Raw genomic sequence first — 20,824 nt, forward strand, 5'->3', positions numbered from 1 at the left:
AAGAATTTACCATCTTCCAAGTATCCTTAAATAAGTTTGGCCAGTAAAAACCAGATTGTAGAATTTTAGCTGCAGTTTTTGACGTACTAGCATGCCCTCCATATGCGGAAGAATGACATGAGTGAATGATGTGAGGAGCTGCTTCTTCTGAGATACACCTTCTGTAGATACCATCTCTACACCTCTTATATAGGTAAGGTTCATCCCAAATAAAGCTGTTAAGGTCACTAAAGAATTTCTTCTTTTGTTGATAATTAAAGTCTTCAGGAAGGACTCCACATGCTAAGTAATTCACATAATCTGCATACCAGGGACTGTTTTTCACAACAACTGCTAAAAGCTTTTCGTCTGGGAAGCTGTCATTAATAGGGAGTTCCTCCTTTGTTGCTTGGTCTTGTGGAAGTCGAGAGAGATGATCAGCTACTACATTTTCTACTCCCTTTCTGTCCACAATCTCTAAATCAAATTCTTGTAAAAGGAGAATCCATCTGAGGAGCCTAGGTTTAGCATCCTTTTTATTAAAAAGATACTTTAGGGCAGAGTGATCTGTGTAAACAATAACCTTAGACCCCACAAGATAAGATCTGAACTTTTCAAAAGCATAGACGACTGCTAACAATTCTTTTTCTGTTGTTGCATAATTGGCTTGGGCTTCATCAAGAGTCTTGCTGGCATAGTATATAGCATGAACCTTCTTGTCCTTTCTTTGTCCCAATACAGCTCCTATAGCATAGTCACTTGCATCACACATGATTTCAAAAGGAAGGCTCCAGTCAGGAGTTTGCAGAATAGGAGCTGTAGTGAGAGCTTCTTTCAACCTGTAGAATGCATTCTTACAAGAAACATCAAAGTTAAAAGGTACCTCTTTCACAAGTAGATTAGATAATGGTTTAGAGATTTTTGAAAAATCTTTAATAAACCTTCGGTAGAAACCGGCATGCCCTAAGAAACTTCTAACACCTTTAACATCAATTGGAAGAGGCAATTTATCAATTACTTCTATTTTTGCTCTATCTACCTCAATTCCTCTCCCAGATATTAGGTGTCCTAAGACAATTCCTTCTTGTACCATAAAATGACATTTTTCCCAATTTAAGACTAAATTCACTTCAGAGCAACGCTGCAATACTTTAGTTAGATTTAATAGACAGTCATCAAAGGAAATATCATAAACTGAAAAGTCATCCATGAAAACTTCCATCTCTTTTTCTAATAAATCACTAAAGATTGCAGTCATACATCTTTGAAAGGTAGCAGGTGCATTACATAGGCCAAAAGGCATTCTCCTATAAGCAAAAGTACCATAGGGACATGTAAAAGTAGTTTTCTCTTGGTCTAATGGATGAATAGGGATTTGATGAAAACCGGAGTATCCGTCCAAATAACAAAAGTATGAATGCATTGCTAACCTTTCAAGCATTTGATCAATAAAAGGTAAGGGAAAGTGATCCTTTCTAGTGGAATTATTTAATTTTCTATAATCAACACACATACGCCACCCAGTCACAGTTCTTGTGGGAATTAATTCATTATTATCATTTTTAACTACTGTCATCCCACCTTTCTTAGGAACCACATGAACTGGACTTACCCAAGGACTATCAGATATAGCATAAATTACCTTAGCATCCAATAATTTCAAAATTTCTTTCTTTACCTCTTCTTTCATCTTGGGATTTAGTCTTCTTTGAGCTTCAACAGAAGGTTTGGATCCTTCCTCCAAGAAGATGCGATGCATACAAAATGAAGAACTAATTCCCTTTATATCAGCCATAGTATATCCAATAACTTTTCTAAATTTTCTCAACTCATTGAGAAGTTTTTCAGTTTCTTTTTCATTTAAAGCTGAATTTACTATGACTGGATAAGTGGAATTAGCCCCCAAAAACTCATACCTTAAAGATGAAGGAAGTGGTTTAAGTTCTAACTTTGGAGAGTTTTCTTCTTGCCAATCTGTTGAAGACTCAAGAAGACTTTCTACTAGAGGATCTTTTTCTTTACACGGGGGACTTGAATCGATCAAGCAAGCATAATTAGGTTGAATCCCCTCAAGATCTATGTGCTTTCCTCCAACTAGAAAATTCTCCAAGGGATCCCTCAAAATAGATCTCATGACTTCTTCCTCCATGTCTTTAGGCAATATATCAACCCTGCAGCAAATATTTTCAAGAGAAGGTTGTCTAACAGATTTAGCAATATTAAATTCCATTGTTTCATCATTAATGGATAAGGACAATTTTCCATGTTTGACATCTACTATCACGCCTGCTGTAGCCAAAAATGGTCTACCTAATATGATTGGTATTTGTTTGTCCTCTTCCATTTCTAAAACAACAAAATCTCCCGGAATTAAAAATTTACCTATCTTAACTGGAACATCTTCTAAAATTCCTATGGGATATTTTATAGATCTATCTGCTAACTGGATTGACATTGCTGTAGGCTTTAATTCTCCCATATCTAATTTCTTGCAAATTGATAAAGGCATTAAACTGATACTTGCCCCAAGGTCACATAAGGCTTTTTCAAACCTTAGATTTCCAATGAGACAAGGTATAGAGAAACTACCAGGATCCTTAAGTTTTTTGGGCAAATTATGATGGATCAATGTAACAGTCTCTCTATCATCCAATTTCCTTCGGTTAGCTAAAAGATCCTTAAGAAATTTAGCATATGTAGGCATCTGTTGTAGAGCTTCTACAAATGGAATGTTTACATACACTTGTTTGATCATATTTAAAAATTTTTCAAATTGTCTATCAAGTTTAGTCCTTGCTAACCTTTGAGGAAAAGGAATTGGAGGGTGATAAACAGTTTGAGGCTTTGATGAAGATACTTTTTCTTTTTCTAATCTCTCTTTTTCAGGTTTTTCAACCATAGGAGAAGCGTCTTCATCAATCTCAATATTATCATTTTGATTAGACACAGGTCCGTCTAATTTCTTCCCACTCCTTAAAGTAACAGCATTAACATTTTCAGCTGGGTTTGCAACTGTTTTACCTGGGAACTTACCTGGAGAATTGTTTGAACTAGGCATCAACTGTGCAATTTGATTTTCCAGCATCTTGTTGTGGAGAGTAATATTCTCAACCTTGACAGCAAGGTTTTGAATAGAATTTGCCATTGAATCATTGGTCTGTTTTTGATTAGTGACAAAATTCTCCATAAGGTTTTCTAATCTTGAAACACTTTGTTGAATTGAGGGTGTCTGTACTGGATTTCCTTCCCCATTAATGAAGTGATTGGACGGACGGAAATTAGGTTGCTGATTGCTAGTTCCTTGAACTGGGTTATTCTTCCAAGAAAAGTTAGGATGATTCTTCCAACCAGGGTTGTATGTGTTGGAATATGGATTACTCTTCTCTCTTCGAGGAGTGTCATAGAAATTATGAGAAGCTGCCACTTGTTCAGTAGTATCTTCTTTTTCTCCAGTAAAAATTGAGGTACAATCTACTGCAGTGTGCCCTTGTTCCCTACAAAGGTCACATACTTGATTTGTAGCCACTGAATTAACCTTAGCTTTTTCCATCTTGTCTAATCTTTGATTAAGAGTATCAAATTTTGCTAAGAGTAACTCAATATTGTTCACTTCATATCGCCCCGGAGTTCCTTTCCTTGCTGTGACTTCTCTTTCACTGTATTGGCTGTGATTTGAGGCTACATTTTCCAAAATAATCATGCAGTCATTAATAGGTTTCCCCATGAAAGATCCTCCAGCTGCTGAGTCTAATATCATGGTGCTTTGTTGGTCCAATCCTTCAAAGAAAAATTGGATGGTAAGCCAACGGTTGAAGCCATGTTGTGGGCATGCTTGAAGATATCCTTGGAACCGCTCCCATGCTTCATAAATAGTCTCTCCAGTGCCTTGTTGGAAATTAGTGATTTTCTTCCTCAATTCTTTAGTTTTAGAAGGAGGAAAGAATTTCTCTAGAAAAGCTCTTTCACATAATTCCCAAGTTGCTATCTTTTCTCTAGGCACTGTTCTTAGCCACACCTTTGCCTTATCTCTCAAGGTGAGTGAGAATAAGCGGAGTCGCATTCCATCAGAAACTTCATCATCAAATTGCTGGGTCTCACAGATTTCCAAGAACCCCTCTAAGTGGTCATTAGGATCTTCTGATGGTAGTCCTCCAAAGGTGTTATGTTTGAGCATATTCACCAGAGAAGCTGGTACAGTAGCTCCAGTTTGCATCTCCCCTCCAGGTATCCCACGAGCTACGGGTGCAGAGTAATCCCGAAGCGGTAAATTATCTCGTTGTGCAGCCATGTCAAATTCTCTAAAAAGGTTTCTTTTCCTTCTCAGGAGAGTTCTTTCAATCTCAGGATCAAGTGGTGTTGGTTTCCCAAGACGTAGAGATCTCTTTTGCATTAACCCTAAGGCACTGCAAAAAAAAAAGAAAGTGACCCGTGAAATCTGAATTGGAGAAGTAAACACTAAAAAAAAAATTATTTATTTATTTAATTTTTTTTTTTTTAAAAAAAAATTCGAATTAAAATAATTGTAATTTAAATCAAGAGACGTAGTCCCCGGCAACGGCGCCAAAAACTTGATGTGTGGAAAACCGTAAGTGTACGGTTGTCGTCAAGTAATAAATATCGAATCACAGGGACTACGTGTTTGACCTAGAATTACTAGTATTTTAATTTGAATTTTAAAACAGATAGAATGTTTGTTTTGAGATGATAAGATCAGATTCGCTGGTAAAAGAGATAGTAATGCAATTAATGAATAAGATAAAACTTTAAGATAAGATAAGGAGATTTCCGGGAATCTAGGGTTCGCACAAAGAGTTCCAACAATATTGAATTATTATTTTCATTAATTAATTCTATTCCATCTTGAAGGTAGTCTTAACCTAATTTAATCCTTGCACCTTCTCAGGCTACGAGGACGTGTTTAATTAAAATTAATCCCTACTCTCGTGGTAATTACGTTCAATTAAACCCATTAAGATCTTTGTTAATCTATTGCTCCTCGAAAGCTTAAATCAACTCTCGTGATTTAACACTCAAGTCTGTTCCTTTAGGTTCCGATAATTAGGTTCTCCTCTCAGTTCATCCCTAATTATCTATGATTATGAAAATTAAGATTAATTGTTTATCATAATTATAATCAAGTTCTCCTCTCAGTTCATCCTTAATTAATGTTATTATGAAAACAATAATGTTAAAGTTCATATATAAAATATAAAAGAACAAATCAAGAATTGGAATAAAATTAAGAAACTGAATAATGCATTAATAAAGAGGTTCTCAGAGGCTAAGCCCTGATCCCAGAAAAAGGGAAACTACTCACAGGAGTTCATAGTAGTTCTCCAAGAAAAGAAGAATAAAAGAAAAGCAAACCTTAGAGTCGATGGCACAGGCGCCCAACCTTCTCAAAGTGTCAAAAACTAAAAAAAACTGTCTCCGAAACAAAAGTCCTGTTCTAGGCTAACCTCATCTAATTTATAACCTAAAAGGGTAAAAAGGTAAAACTACCAAGATAAAAATTACAAAAATAAAAATAAAACATAAAACTTAAAAAGCTGGGACGCGAAGTGAATCACGGCCGTGACTGAGAATCACGACCGTGATCTTCTCTGGAGCACATTCATTCACCAAATCGACGCGAAGTGAATCACGGCCGTGACTGAGAATCACGACCGTGATCTTCTCTGGAGCACATCTATGAAGGGTCAGTGGCGTTCACGGGTGTGATTGGGAGTCACGGCCGTGATTTTCTCTGGTGAATCACGGGCGTGATATAGAATCACGGCCGTGATTTTCCCTGTAGCTCAGCATTTCCTCTTTAATTCTTAAATCTTGATCCTGCTCAGAGAAAACACAACACATACCAAGAAAAGCATAAAATAGGAAAATGATATAAAAATTTATTAAAAACATGAAAGATATGCATGATTATGCTATGAATTCTTGTGAATTAAAGTGCTAAAATACGAGTAAAATACACAACATCATTTATATTTCAAACAATTGCGAAAATTTAAACATACAACAGTTATTAAAAGCCATATAGATAAAGCATATTATCATACAAGTGAGGGGTAATGAAGTAATTTTAAATTATTATTTCAGAAATAATCCATCATTAAATGGGACTGACTCTCGAAATTCCCCAGCAGAGTCGCCATCTGTCGCCACCTGCCGAAACGGACCTTGGCATTCGCGACGATGGTCAGACTCTTTTAAAGTTTTGAAAAATGATGGATTGTTAGAACGACTTATTCTCAAACTGAGACCTCATCGAACTAACAATTTTATTAAATGATTCACCAATCCATGTTAATCCCAAGCGGGACCCTCCATGGATTAGTGGTTTTCGCAAAAAGAAGGGTTCTTGGAGTCGCCACCAATGTTTTACTCAAAACATTGGAAAAAGGGATAAGGCAATTGATTTTCGCAATTCAACCTTGGCCATTACAACCAGAGTTGGGTAAGGGAGTCGGTTACGTGCGGGGAAGGTGTTAGCACCCCACAACGCCCCTTTCGGGTTCCCTATGACGGATTATTTCATAAATAATAGTGTAAAATTACTAAATTACCCCTATTTATTAGAAACGATTATAAGCGGTATATTTACATGATGAATAATTTAAACATGCGATGCAACAATCAGAAAGCAGTAAAAGGAAGGATTTTGAAGAAGAAACCTTTGAAGCGTGCTTTTTTATATATTCAAATAATAGGAGGCTTTTTAGCACTCCTTCCCACTACACGCTTGCTCGCTCCTTCCCTAAAAATTAATTTTTACTATGGAAATCAGAAAGATTTCCCTTCGACTAGTTCGAATCCTCAAGCAAAATGCTCAGAACTCAAGAACTTCGTCGGATCGGCTCTCAAAGAGACTTCTAGGGCAGAACACTGCTCAAAAACCCTAGAATACTCAACAAGAGAGTCCAAAAGGTGTCCAAATGTGTGGAAATGTGTGGAATGACGTCCAAATGACGTCCTATATATAGGAGTGAGGCGCAGTACGGCCTCTGACATCAATACGGCCCGTACTGAAGATTTGAACTACAGTACGGCCGTATTGAATTCAGTACGGCCGTACTGAAGTTTCAAAAACTTCAGTACGGCCGTATTGGTTTGAGTACGGACGTACTGAAGTTCAAAAACTTCAGTATGGCCGTATTGGTTTCAGTACGGCCGTATTGTAGTTCAAATTGTTCAGTACGGCCATACTGAACTTCTAGGAGGCCGTATTGAGCTTCAATCCTCCCACATCTTTATTTTAAGCTACTCTAAGACTTCTAAACCTACGAATAATCATCCTAGGGTCTTCCAGGGTCTTCCAGGAGTCCTTTCGGCTGACTTTCCTTCGGTCTTTGAGAGTCTTCGAGTCTTATTTCCGACCCGGACAATTTTAGGGGTCTACAACACCCTCTGCGCACTCTCACTAGAAGGACATACTACCAGGGTCTCGTCGAAATAGCTAAGCCGCACAAGACTGGGGCAAACCGAGCTATCCCCAAGGACTAATCCCCAAAGCTTTTACACTAGGGGACCTTCCCTGGCGGTGTATTCCATATCGTACCCTTAAAAACATTTATGCAAATGATGCATGTCAATCAAGACTCTATACATTCTCATATTACATTGTCATGTCTCATTATCATATCACATCATCATGTCTCATTATCACTTTTCACATCATCTCATCATATTCACATAATCATCACTTTTCACATCATCTCATCATATTCACATAGTCATCACTTTTCACATCATCTCATCATATTCACACAGTCTCTACAAAGCACTCAAAATCATATCAAAACTCGTCTATTTTAAAAAATAAACACATATTTATACATCTCATTCAACAAAAATACATCAGAACAATCAGAAAGCAAAACAGAAAATATTCATATTTTGCCTGTTTCTCATAGGGTTCCCACAGGAACCACAGAGCACTCTAATTCATACAATAAATATTTAAAATAATACAATTAATTCATACAATTACCTCTTCAAACCATCTCCACTTACAATCACCAATGCATTCCTTTAGGGTTTCCCATAGGAGATCTCAGATCATACGATTAATTACATATAAGAAAAATAATAGGCAAAACAGATACAATTGGGAAAAACCCATCATACATGAGCATACAACAACTACAACAAACACAGGATTGAGGGTCAATCCCGCTACCCAACATATATTCTCACACCCAGAGCGAGGTTTCTCACTCCCCCCTTACCTCGATAAGTAGGAGCCGAATCTTGTTGGTTGCTCCCTCTAGGTTCCCCTTCGTCTTCAGAGAGAAAGGAGGAAAAAGATTAGAAAATGAAAAAAATGTGTTTTAGAGAGTGCAAAATGCTCTATTTATAGGCATCAAGCCGCGGCCATAACGGCCTGTTTCGAATCCAGAACGGCCCGTTTTGAGCCCGTAAAACACGTACAAAAGCCTCTCCAAGAATGGCCCGTTTTGGGGTTTTCGGAACGGCCCGTTTCATGGTGGAACGGCCCGTTCTGAGTCAATATTTTTTCCTTTTAAAAACAGATCCGGAACGGCCCATTCCCAAAGTGGAACGGCCCGTTCTAGGTTGAAATTTCACCCATCATACTCGAGTTGGAACGGCCCGTTCCAAAACTGGAACGACCCATTTCGGAGCTATGAAAATCCAGAATTAGCAGTTAATAAATAAATAAATAAATAACATATATATTTATATATATATATATATATCAAATTAAAATAAAATATCAATACAATTTTAAAACATAATTTTCTTCAAATAATAATTATAACAAAATATCATAATTAATAATATTATAAAAATAATAATTTTCATAAATGATTATTATTAAAAACCTTTAAAAATTCAATCAAACCCATTTAATTAATCAAAATAATTATAAGGAAATAATCTTCATAAATACAAAAATAAATAATAATTATTCGTAGTATTAGTAGAAAAATTCGGGATGTTACAGAGTCTCTACCATCCATCCATTCCTTAGTAAAAGATGCCTGGAGAGGCATCACAATACTCACACAGCATGGCATCACCAACATCTTGCTAATCTCAACCAAAACAAGGGCATTTCAGGCGTCTCTTGCCCGTCAACCATAGGGACACTTTACAAAGGAATCAATGGGAAGACACTACCGAGTTTCTTAAATCAAAGAACGACACCAAGATCACCAGAACATGATCCTATCAAAGATATTGCATCCACCTTCACAAAGGGCATTGACATCTACTCACCTCAAGCTTGGAAAGGCTACCAAAGAATAGTCAACAACGTCTCGAAAAGGCTGGCTGAAGCCTTAATATCAGTCCAGCATGGAGAGGCTGAGCTTAGAATATACTCATTCCTCAGGGTTGGAGAGGCTAGTAAAGAATACTTAACAACGACTCGAAAAAGGCTGGCTGAAGCCTTGTCGCAACTTGAAAAATTTTTATCTTGTGACCAATGGTTTGGACTACCGTTTTGAAAAATCTTATTAATTGAGGAAGGCTCGGGTGCCAAACTAATCCTAGAATAATGGTTTTGAAAATAGGTTCTTGGAGTCGCCACCAATGTTTTACTCAAAATATTGGAAAAAGAAAAGACTTTTGAAAATTCGATATTGGCCTTGATAACCAAAATTGGGTTCGGGGATCGGTTACGTGTAGGGAAGGTATTAAGCACCCCAGAACGCCCTAAATCAGTACCCTATGATGAAGTTAGCATAATAAAAATTAACAGTTTAAATATTGATTCCCCTTTATTGATGATTATTTAGATACATGAAATTTAAATTAGACGTTTTGCCCTAAGGTGTTTACATGGTTATTCCTTTTATTTACAACAATATTTATTAAAATGAAAAAGTAGGGGAAGGAGAAGAATATTGACTGAAATTCCTCTTGGCTGAGCTTTATTGAGTCTTCAAATATGGGAACTCTTAGGTGCTTTTTGGCTACCTAACACACTATAATGTATCTCATTAAATCTCAAGAAATACAGAAGGAGAGGGAGAGAGAAATTTTGAGCTATATGAGACTTCTTAGATGAATTTTTCTGGCCCCTAAGGCAATGCCCGAGTCTACTATTTATAGACGTCAGAAATGATTGGAACGGCCCATTCCGATTTCAGAACAACCCGTTTTGGGTCAGTTTGTTATGTGTTAAATTTGAATATGGAACGGTCTGTTCCAGACTTGTACTTAACTCATAATAGCCTATGCTAGAATGGTCCATTTTGGCCCTTACTCAGCTAGGTTTTTCAAGTCCTTTTAGTAGTTTAAAACGGCCTATTCCAGTTTGGGAATGACCCGTTCCATCTTGGGAACGGCCCGTTCTGGTTTTGGAACAACCCATTTTGGGCTACTAAACCAAAATTCTTAGGCTTCAAGCTCCTTTGCTATCATATCATGTTGTTTCCATACTTCGGGAGTTCCTTCCTTTCATAATGAAGGTCCATTTCCTTGTTCATATGTTTGGACGAAATTGGGTGCGTACAACTACCCCTCTTTAGTTGCCCTTTGAAATAGCTAGGTGCTTGTTTTTCTAAAGGCGAGTAAAGACATAGACATTTCATCCGGGTCTTATCTCTTTCTTCGGCAGTAGACGCCTCCATATTGTTCCTTCCGGATAGATGGTGTTTACCTATAACCTTGCCCCCTAGAGAGACTGAGTGTCGGTGAGTGCCCTATCAGGTGTAAAGGGTGGTAAACTATGCCATCTAGGCTTCTAGCTTGGTGTAAACGTTTCCTATCGCTTCCACCTGCCCAATGGCAGTGTGATCTTTATTCATATTCGATGTCGAGGTAGTATGCTTTGAGTTTGACCTCTCCAGGCTAGCCTGAAGTTTTAGGTTTCAACCGGCCAAATATTAACTTCGGGGTCTAGTAACCCTTGCTGCTCTTGTACTAGTTTTGGGGATCTAGCAACCCTTACTGCTATTGTACTAGTTTTGGGGATCTAGCAACCCTTATTACTTTTGTACTAGTTTTGGAGATCTAACAACCCTTATTGATCTTGTACTAGTTTTAAGGACCTAACAACCTTTAGTGATCTTGTACTAGTTTTGGGGACCTAGCAATCCTTACTAATCTTGTACTAGTTTTAGGGATCTAGCAACCCGTACTGATCTTGTATTAGTTTTCAGGACTTAGCAACCTTTGTTGATCTTGTACTAGTTTTGAGGACCTAGCAACCTTTACTAATCTTGTACCAATTTTGGGGATCTAACAACCCTTACTGATTTTGTACTAGTTTTGAGGATCTAGCAACCCTTACTAGTCTTGTAATTGAGGAACTCGACGATGTCCTCTCACTGGTGTTGTGGGATCCCCCTTGGATTGATAAGTAGGGGAACGCCTGAGATTCCCCCTGTCCTGGGTTAGGGCTAGAGGGATGTGTGATGACTTGCTATGTGAGTATTGTGATGTCTCTCTAGGCGTCTTCGTTGGGGAATGAGATGAGTGGTAGGGATTATGGTATTTTTCCTGCTGTGTGAGTATTGTGATGCCTCTCCAAGCGTCTTCTACTTGGGTGTTGCGATTGTTCTTTTGTTGATGACTGGTCATCATGGATTTGCTTGACCTTGTTGAGCTGTCTGATCTGATCATTGTTGTAGGGGAACCTACCCCTTGCTTGTGGATAGGTCCCCTAGCCAAGGATATTTCTGAGTCTTGATTTCATTATGATTTTAGCTTCGGCTTTTTTTTTAAGCTTTGCCTTTTCTATTTTGTCTTCTTTTTGTCATTATTGGTGGAGGGATTCCTTCCTATGGTGATGTTATTCACTGAATCTTTATTGATAAGTATTATTTTGGAAGCCACTCCTGGCTTTGGTCAGGATGCCATTCCTAGTCTTGGCGTTGTCTTGGATCATCCTTCATTTGATTTAGGAGTAAGGTGCGATGGCCTCTTCATGTTTATAGGCTTGCTTGTTTGGTCGACTCCACTCTGTTCTACTGTTGACATGTCTTTTCTTGGTGGCACATAAAATCACTTGGGACTGGCTTTGTTGGGCGAGGCTTTTGACATGGCTTTGGCTTTTGCTTGGCTGTTGAGCTTTTACGAGTGCTTTATTCTGTTGACTATTTGTGTCCTATAGCAAGTATAATGCATGGATGCATGGATGCAATGAACACGCAAGATAGGAATGAATTTTCCTTTTTTTTTATTATAAAATTTTGTTTAATGCCCTTCCGTATGCCCGCACCACATGCTTGCAATGCAGTTATGCTTATGTTTTATTCCTAAAAATGCAATTCAAATTTTAATGTCGAAAAATTAAACTGTACACATTAGGGCTAATGTTGATGATTCCTTTCTCTCCGTGCTATTTTTTTATTATTGCCAGGATATATTCCTTTGAACCCGAGGTTTCAGTGACTCCTTAATTATTTGGTCAATGTGTAATCAAACATCTCCAAACTCTGTTCAAAGACGTCTCGGCCTTCCCTTTGTGAGTGTTCACTGTGCACTTTCTGTGTATCTTTCCGGTATCGTTTTAATTCCATAAGGATCAAGAGCAAAGAAAGAAGGAATGTTTGTATATTTTCTCCAAGAAGGGTTGTTAGAAGAGATTTTTTTTCAAAAGGATTTTTTTTAAAAGAATGGATGGCCAAGGTGGGCCTCAGTGTTTAGGGTTATTAAACAAAACATATTTGCTATGGTAAGTTATCATTGTGTTTTAGCCATTTTGGAAAGTGGAGTGATGACTTGCAGTCGTGCTTTGATTGAATGATCCCCCTTGAGTTGCCTTTTGGTTTTCAACTCAGGTTGCTACTTTAACATCCTATCTTTTACCTAGGTCACTTGAGATGTGTTCCTTAGCGGATATTTTTCTTTTGATCCTTACTTTTGTCTAGGTTACCCTTTATGCTTGTAAGTCCCCTAGCAGATCTTGTCCTAATTTTTGCGCAGCCCCCTTAGTAGGTTTCCTGCCAGGCTTTCATTTTTGCAACACTTGTGAGGTATGGGATATCTTATTTTATTAAACCCTAGTAATGTTTGGATTCATGTGATTTTTCTCTGTTACCCTTTCCATGCTATTGTTCGAATAACGTTTTTGTTGCAAATAAGCTTTGTTTATTTGGGGTTAATGGATAAGGTCTAGAGTGAATATTTAGAGAGAAAGAATAAAAATAGAAAGAATGTTATGGCATTAAGAATGACACTTTCAATTTACACGTGCCCCTTTAGCAAAGCTCGAACGCCCAAGCACGCCCCAAGTTCGTGATTCGTACATGTAGACCCCTAAAATTGTCCGGGTCAGAAATAAGACTCGAAGACTCTCGAAGACCGAAGGAAAGTCAGCCAGAAGGACTCCTGGAAGACCCTAGGATGATTATCTGTAGGTTTAGAGGTCTTAGAGTAGCTTAAAATAAGGATGTGGGAGGAGTGAAGCTCAATACGGCCTCCTAGAAGTTCAGTACGGCCGTACTGAACAATTTGAACTACAATACGGCCGTACTGAAACCAATACGGCCATACTGAAGTTTTTGAACTTCAGTACGGCCGTACTGAAACCAATACGGCCGTACTGAAGTTTTTGAAACTTCAGTACGGCCGTACTGAATTCAATACGGCCGTACTGTAGTTCAAATCTTCAGTACGGGCCGTATTGATGTCAGAGGCCGTACTGCGCCTCACTCCTATATATAGGACGTCATTTGGACGTCATTCCACACTTTTCCACACTTCTTGGACTCTCTTCTTGAGTATTCTGGGGTTTTTGAGCAGTGTTCTGCCCTAGAATTCTCTCCGAGAGCCGATCCGACGAAGTTCTTGAGTTCTGAGCATTTAGCTTGAGAATTCGAACTAGTCGAAGGGAAATGTTTTTGATTTCCATAGTAAAGATTAATTTTTAGGGAAGAAGCGAGCGAGCGTGTAGTGGGAAGGAGTGCCAAAAAGCCTCCTAATATTTGAATATATAAAAGCACGCTTCAAAGGTTTCTTTTTCAAATCCTTCCTTTTATTGCTTTCTGATTGTTGCATTGCATTTTTCATCATGTAGATATCTCGTTTATAGTCATTTCTAATAAATAGGGGTAATTTAGTAATTTTACACTGTTATTTATGAAATAATCCGTCATAGGGAACCCGAAAGGGGCGTTGTGGGGTGCTAACACCTTCCCCGCACGTAACCGACTCCCTTACCCAACTCTGGTTGTAATGGCCAAGGTTGATTTGCGAAAATCAATTGCCTTATCCCTTTTTCCAATGTTTTGAGTAAAACATTGGTGGCGACTCCAAGAACCCTTCTTTTTGCGAAAACCACTAGTCTATGGAGGGTCCCGCTTGGGATTAACATGGATTGGTGAATCATTTAATAAAATTGTTAGTTCGATGAGGTCTCAGTTTGAGAATAAGTCGTTCTAACAATCCATCATTTTTCAAACCTTTAAAAAGAGTCCGACCATCGTCGCGAATGCCAAGGTCCGTTTCGGCGGGTGGCGACAGTACACAGAGATAGGCGGAGGTTGCCCCCTAGAGAGTCATGGTTGATCTTAACATGGTTGATCTGATCATTTTAGAAACACCCTTCCACTTGTTTGGTGCTATAAATTCGAGATAAAACTTTTATGGATTCTTGCTTTCGAAGGGAATACTTGAGCAACCTTTCGATTTTCAACTCAAGCAGGCATTTCTTTTTATTATTATTATTATTTATTATTATTTATTTTGACTTTATTATTTTTTATTCTTTCATTTCCTAACTTTTGCATAGAATGTATCTTATCGTGATTTTGATTTTTTTACCCTATTTTTTCCTAGAACGCCCCTTGCAGTTTTTTTGTCCAAGTGGGTTCTTATCATGCAATGCCTTTTTCTTCAATTGGGTTTTGTCCTGTAATTTCCTAGGGGCAAGGATTCATCATTCTTGATCATTCTTCTTATCCCGGTAATATTAATGAGTCCGTTGTTCACGAACTCTATTCGTCCATGGCACTACCTTGTCACTTCTTCTTGGGGAAGTCTCGGTGTTTGAATTGTCAATTTGAGCATGCCCCCCAATTACTGGTTTTAAGTTAAGTGTTTCCCAATTTGATGTATCAGGTTCGCATTTGATTACCAATAATCTCATTATTTGATTAACACGCACAGATTTGGTCTCCCTTTTTATTCTTATTTATTATTTACAAGGAAGACATGTTATCTATATGAAGTGTAACATAGAATGCAAAGAAAATTGAGAAATTTAACAAATATCATTCTCATTGATTTGTTTGTTTGGAGAACATTCTTTGTACAAGATTTTTCGGTGTACTTTGACAATGTTGTAGCAGCTTAGAGAAACTTGCTTGATTGACATTTCTATAGATGTGCTTACTTATTTTTTTGATTTTCAATTAGTCTTCGTTTCTTCTTAGATTCTTCTTCACTTTTACTATTCCTATCAGAAGTAACTGTCAATGAAATAAGGTCTTCGGCTTCACCATTATTTTGGTGATTGCCAAAATTCTTAATTTATTGACAAGGTTGATGAGTCGAAGAAGAAAGATGCGGTTAGGAGTGATTTGATAAAGTGTCGGAGGGGTTAGGGGTGCTTATCATTAATTTTTCAACTCCTTGAGTTCATGATTTCTCATTCATCAACTTTTTATTTAGCCTCCCCTACTATGTTCTTTTGAAGCAAAATGTTTTTTCTCTTTTTCTTTTACTTCGATTCTTTTGTGTACCTCTTTTTGAAATTTTGAATGGCTCCAATCTATTTTGAGAATGACATCCTTCTTGGTTGGGAAGAAGTCTAAGAAGATGTAGACTTTGTCTTTTGCCGAGAGAATAATGGCAGTCCCAAAGTCTGGCTCGACTTTTCTAGCATTAGGGAACATGGACTAACGATTCTTGTAGATTAGAATGTTCTCATTTCTCAAAGATCTTTGCACACCATGTCTACGCCTTCCATTTCTAATGAATGTATGCTAATGTACTATCCTAGGAGATGCATGATATTTATTTTATACCTAAATTTATCGTGCTTTTTTTAACTAAAGGTTATGATACATGTTTTTTTTTTATTTTGCTATATTTTTTTTTCTCTTTCGAAATAAACTATCCTATATGATGTTTTCCTATAATTCTTATCTATTTGAAATGAACAGAAAAGAACAACTAATGCAGCACACATCTGCTCAAACAAATGTACATCTAGAATAGTCATGTCTCAATCCTTGGGACCATTATAGGGACCGGTACCTCTGTCGCCGTCACCTGGAAAACTCTAAGGTTTGTCATAGTATTTCAGGCTAGAGTAACCGGTTATCACATTGAGTGTGATTTCTGACAAGGCATGCAGGCTCTAAGGCTGTTCTTGGGCTGGTCGTATGTCAAACCACTCCCTATGTTTACGCTTTCATGCCTTCTAGTATAGAGGGAACTGTTGTGTGCTATGGCTTGTGTATAGTTATTATTTCAAATAGGTACAAAATTTAAACGAACAAACAGGTATCAAAGTCGAACAAGTAAAACAAACAAAGTAAAGGGGAAAAGATATTTAAGCTATTATTCCTATTTTCTAACTTCCTCATTTATTTGGGCCTGACCCTATTTAAACATTCCCAGTGGATTTTCTATCTGTCGCAACCCAAAAAATTTTGATCTTGCGACCAATGGTTTAGGCTACCGTTTTGAAAAATCTCATTAATTGAGGAATGCCCGGATGCTAGACTAATTCTCGAATAATGATTTTGAAAATAGGTTCTTGGATTCGCCATCATTACTCCATTGAAAAAAGAAAAGACTTTTGAAAATTCGATATTGGCCTTAATAACCAAAAATGGGTTCGGGGATCGGTTACATGTAGAGAAGGTATTAAGCATCCTACAACGCCCTAAATCGGTACCCTATGACGAAGTTAGCATAATAAAAATTAACAGTTTAAATATTGATTCCTCTTAATTGATGAATATTTAGATACATAAAATTTAAATTACAAGTTTTGCCTTAAGGCGTTTACATGATTATTCCTTTTATTTAGAACAATATTTATTAAAATGAAAAAGTAGGGGAAGGAGAAGAATATTAACTGAAATACCTCTTGGCCAAGCTTTATTGAGTCTTCAAATATGGAAACTCTTAGGTGCTTTTTGGCTATCTAACTCAGTACAATGTATCTCACTAAATCTCAACAAATATAGGAGGAGAGGGAGAGAGAAATTTTGAGCTATATGAGACTTCTTAGATGAATTTTTCTGGCCCTTGGGGCAGTGCCCGAGTCTACTATTTATAGACGTCAGAACTGACTAGAACGGCCTGTTCTAGACTTGTACTTAACTTATAATAGTTTATGCTGGAACTACCTATTCTGGCCCGTTCTCAACTAGGTTTTCAAGTCCTTTTAGTAGTTTGGAATGACTTGTTCTAGTTTGGGAACGACCCGTTCCAGCTTGAGAACAGCTTGTTCCAGCTTGGGAACGACTCGTTTCAGTTTTGGAACAGCCCGTTCTAGGCTACTAAACCAAACTTGTTGGGCTTCAAGCTCCTTTTCTATCATATCATGCTATTTCTATACTTCGAGAGTTCCTTCCTTTCATAATGGAGGTCCATTTCCTTGTTCATAGGTCCGGATGAATATGGGTGTCTACAAGCCTTAATATCAGTCCAGCCTAGAGAGGTTGATTTTTTAGAATATACTCATTCCTTAGGTTGGAGAGGCTAGCAAAGAATACTCAAAAACAAATCGGAAAAGGCCAACTAAAGCCTTAATATCAGTTCAGCCTGGAGAGGCTGAGCTTAGAATATACTCATTCCTCAAGTTTGGAGAGGCTAGAAAAGAATACTCAACAATAATAAAACAAGATCGGTAGAAGCCTTAATATTAGTTCAGTCTAGAGAGGCTGAGCTTAGAATATACTCATTCCCCCTCGCCTGGAGAGGTTAAGTAAATAATACTCACCTCAGGCTCGGAGAGGCTAGCAAAGAATACTCTCCCCTGGTCTGGAGAGGCTAGCAAAGAATACTCACCTTAGGCTTGGAGAGGCTAGCAAAGAATACACAACAATGACTTGGAAAAGGTCGATTAAAGCCTTAATATCAATCCAGCCTGGAGAGGCGAGCTTAGAATATACTCATTCCTTAATGAGCTTTGAATAAGACCTCCATCACCCCATCACTAAACAAGCAACCAGGGACATCATCAGCAAGGAACATCTACACCATCACTCGACACTCAGTTGCTCCAAAGGCCAAGGATATAAGTAAACACATCTTGTGGAAGCACCTACGCTGTCGAAGCAAGAAGAAGACCTAGATGAAATTTCTACGTATTTACTTGCCTTTTGAAAAGCAACACATATCTATCCAAAGGACAAGAAAAGAGGGGCATCTATAGACACCTAATTTCGTTTGGGACATGCAAACAAGGAAATGTGCCTTTAATACGAGACATAGAAGTTCCTGAAGGCCTAAATACGACGTCAAAATAGACAAACAAGACATTAGAAGGCCCAAAAACCCAAAAGGATGAACTAGGAGCTTAGAATGGGCCATTCCCAATCTAGAACGGGTCATTCGAAACTCCTAAAATAGCCTAAAAACCCTAGGTCAAAATGGGGCATTCCCAAACTGAAACGGACCGTTTTAACCTAGGTTATTATGAGTTAATTTTAAATCCGAAATGAGTCGTTCTAATTTCGGAATGGGTCGTTCTAGATTCAAAAATTTCTTATAACAAACTAGTCCGAAATGCCTAGTTCTAGTGATCAGAATAGCCTGTTCCGGTCAAATCTGACCTCTATAAATATGAGACTCAAGTACAGTGCTCAGGGAGGAAAAAATGCCGACTAGAGTCCTACATAGCTCAAAATCATCTCTTTCTCCCCCTCTTTATATTTCTTGAGATTTGTGAAGTAAATTGTAGTGTGTAAGGCAGCCAAAAGGCGCCTCAAGTCAATCACATTGGATGCATATTCTATAAAATCTCATTCAAGAGGTATTCCCATCAATTTCCTTCTCCATCATCTACTATTTCTGTCATAAACATTGTCATAAATAAAAATGACCATGTAAATGTCTTGGGTTCAATCGTGTAATTTTAAAATTAAGCATGTAAATAACCATTAATAAAGGAGACCAAATATTTAAACTTTTATTCTCTACTGCGCTAATTGCATCATAGGGTACCGATATAGGGCATTGTAGGATGGTTAATACCTTCCTTACACGTAATCGACCCCTGAACCTAATTTTGGCTGAGGGCCATTTTGGTAATATTAAAAATATTTTCTTTTTCTAATGTTTTGAGTAAAATATCAGTGGTGATTCCTTTGAACTCTTTTCTAAAACCATTGATTAGGGATTAGTCTGGCTTCCAAACATTCCCTAAGCGATGAGGTTTTCAAAATGGAAGTTCAAACCATCTGTGGGCAAGATCAGAATTTTTCGAGTTTCGACAAGCATGAAGATAATGAAGGTGGCGAATAGGAAAAATGAAAGGTGGGAAGCTGTTTGGGTGCTCTAGGTTGGCTCACTTCACCAAGGTTTGATGAAGACCACTCAATGGAACCCTAAACTCACTTTAGGTTGAGAGGAGAGGGAGAAGGTTGTGCAGCCCTAGGAGACTAAGGACAGGTTTGATGGCAAAATGCTCCTCAAATGCATAAAATCCAAAGTGTGTACATGGTGGGAGGCCTAGGGTATATATAAAAGGAAGGAAATAATCTAGAGTTGCATTTGGAGGTGTATGGTCGAAAAATGCAAGCCAAATACACCCTAAATGTGGTGTGGGTTCCTTTCCTCCTTAAAGACTAAAATATCCTTTGACCTAAAAATAGAAAAAAGTGGACTTTGACCTCACAAGTCAAGGTTTAAGTCCAAAAATAAATCCTAATCTAATTTTCCCCATAATATAAAGGCTAAATGAAAAATACAAAAGAAATCCTACCATTTAGGGAACCCCAAAATACAAGAGTAAAATGGGAAATAAAAGCAATAAATTCTATACTACTAATGATAGGCTTAGGAGAGGATCAAAACTCTACACACATGATGAGCATGGTGTCTCCTCCATCCTTCTCTACTCTCCTAGCCATGGACCTAGTAATGGGTTCTACATGAAGTTCCAAGGGTGGTCCTCCATCACTTATACTCAACAATTTCGGGATCCAATCCTAGCATATCATGGTAAGACAAAGCGAAGATGTTGACATATTCTTTTAATAGATCAATCAATTTTTGCTTGATGTATTTTGATCTTCGTGTCGATAAGGATTTCCTTTTTATCCTCTCCTTTTCTGAGGTTGTTGCAACTCAACATTTTGTCATCGGAGAAGAGTCATTTCCTCCTGATGACGCTTTTGTTATTGTTTGCTTTGTGCTTTCCATTATTGCAATTCTCGTTATAACTCGCTTAGCACCTGAATGTTATTTGACATTCCATAATTCCTACTTGGTGAAGCTCCTATTCCAGCCATTTTCTCAATTATGTAGAGTCTGTAGGTGTAGGAAAAATTTTCTACTACCCTATGTTGTGCTCCAAATGTTCTTGCTAAAAAATGAGTTCAAAATATCTCCAAATGGAACTCTTTGGTCCTCAGCTTCCAATGTTAAGTGGTTTGTACTTGCAAAGAGACTGTGATACCAAAGTTAGTAAGTAATTCAAGTGGTTGAGTGTATTATGTATATGTTATGTTACGTACCTTATGAAGGTTTCATGCATATATATTTATAGGTAAAGGAATATTACCATTGAAAATTTGCTCACTTAGTGTATTCAAGAGATTTTATTGACTTGTAACGGTTGGACATTACTCTTTGTAATGATTGTGACGAATACAACCTTGGCCGAATTATCCTCAACTACATATTTTGGTACTTCTGATACCAATAACTGAATATATATTGAATCTTCCATTTCCTTTCGCAATTAGGG

The 20,824-nt window shown here is 37.6% G+C and overlaps 1 non-coding gene across 1 annotated transcript; it reads left to right on the forward strand.

The window, feature by feature from the left end:
• The first annotated feature begins 3,791 nt into the window (after positions 1 to 3,791).
• LOC145952933 (small nucleolar RNA R71) lies at positions 3,792 to 3,898 on the forward strand. Its single transcript, XR_014430440.1, has one exon. It is a non-coding gene; the product is annotated as a small nucleolar RNA R71 (small nucleolar RNA).
• Positions 3,899 to 20,824: the final 16,926 nt, after the last annotated feature.

Source organism: Cajanus cajan, chromosome 10 (assembly GCF_000230855.2).
Source record: "Cajanus cajan strain Asha chromosome 10, NIPB_CcT2T_4, whole genome shotgun sequence".
NCBI lineage: Eukaryota > Viridiplantae > Streptophyta > Magnoliopsida > Fabales > Fabaceae > Cajanus > Cajanus cajan.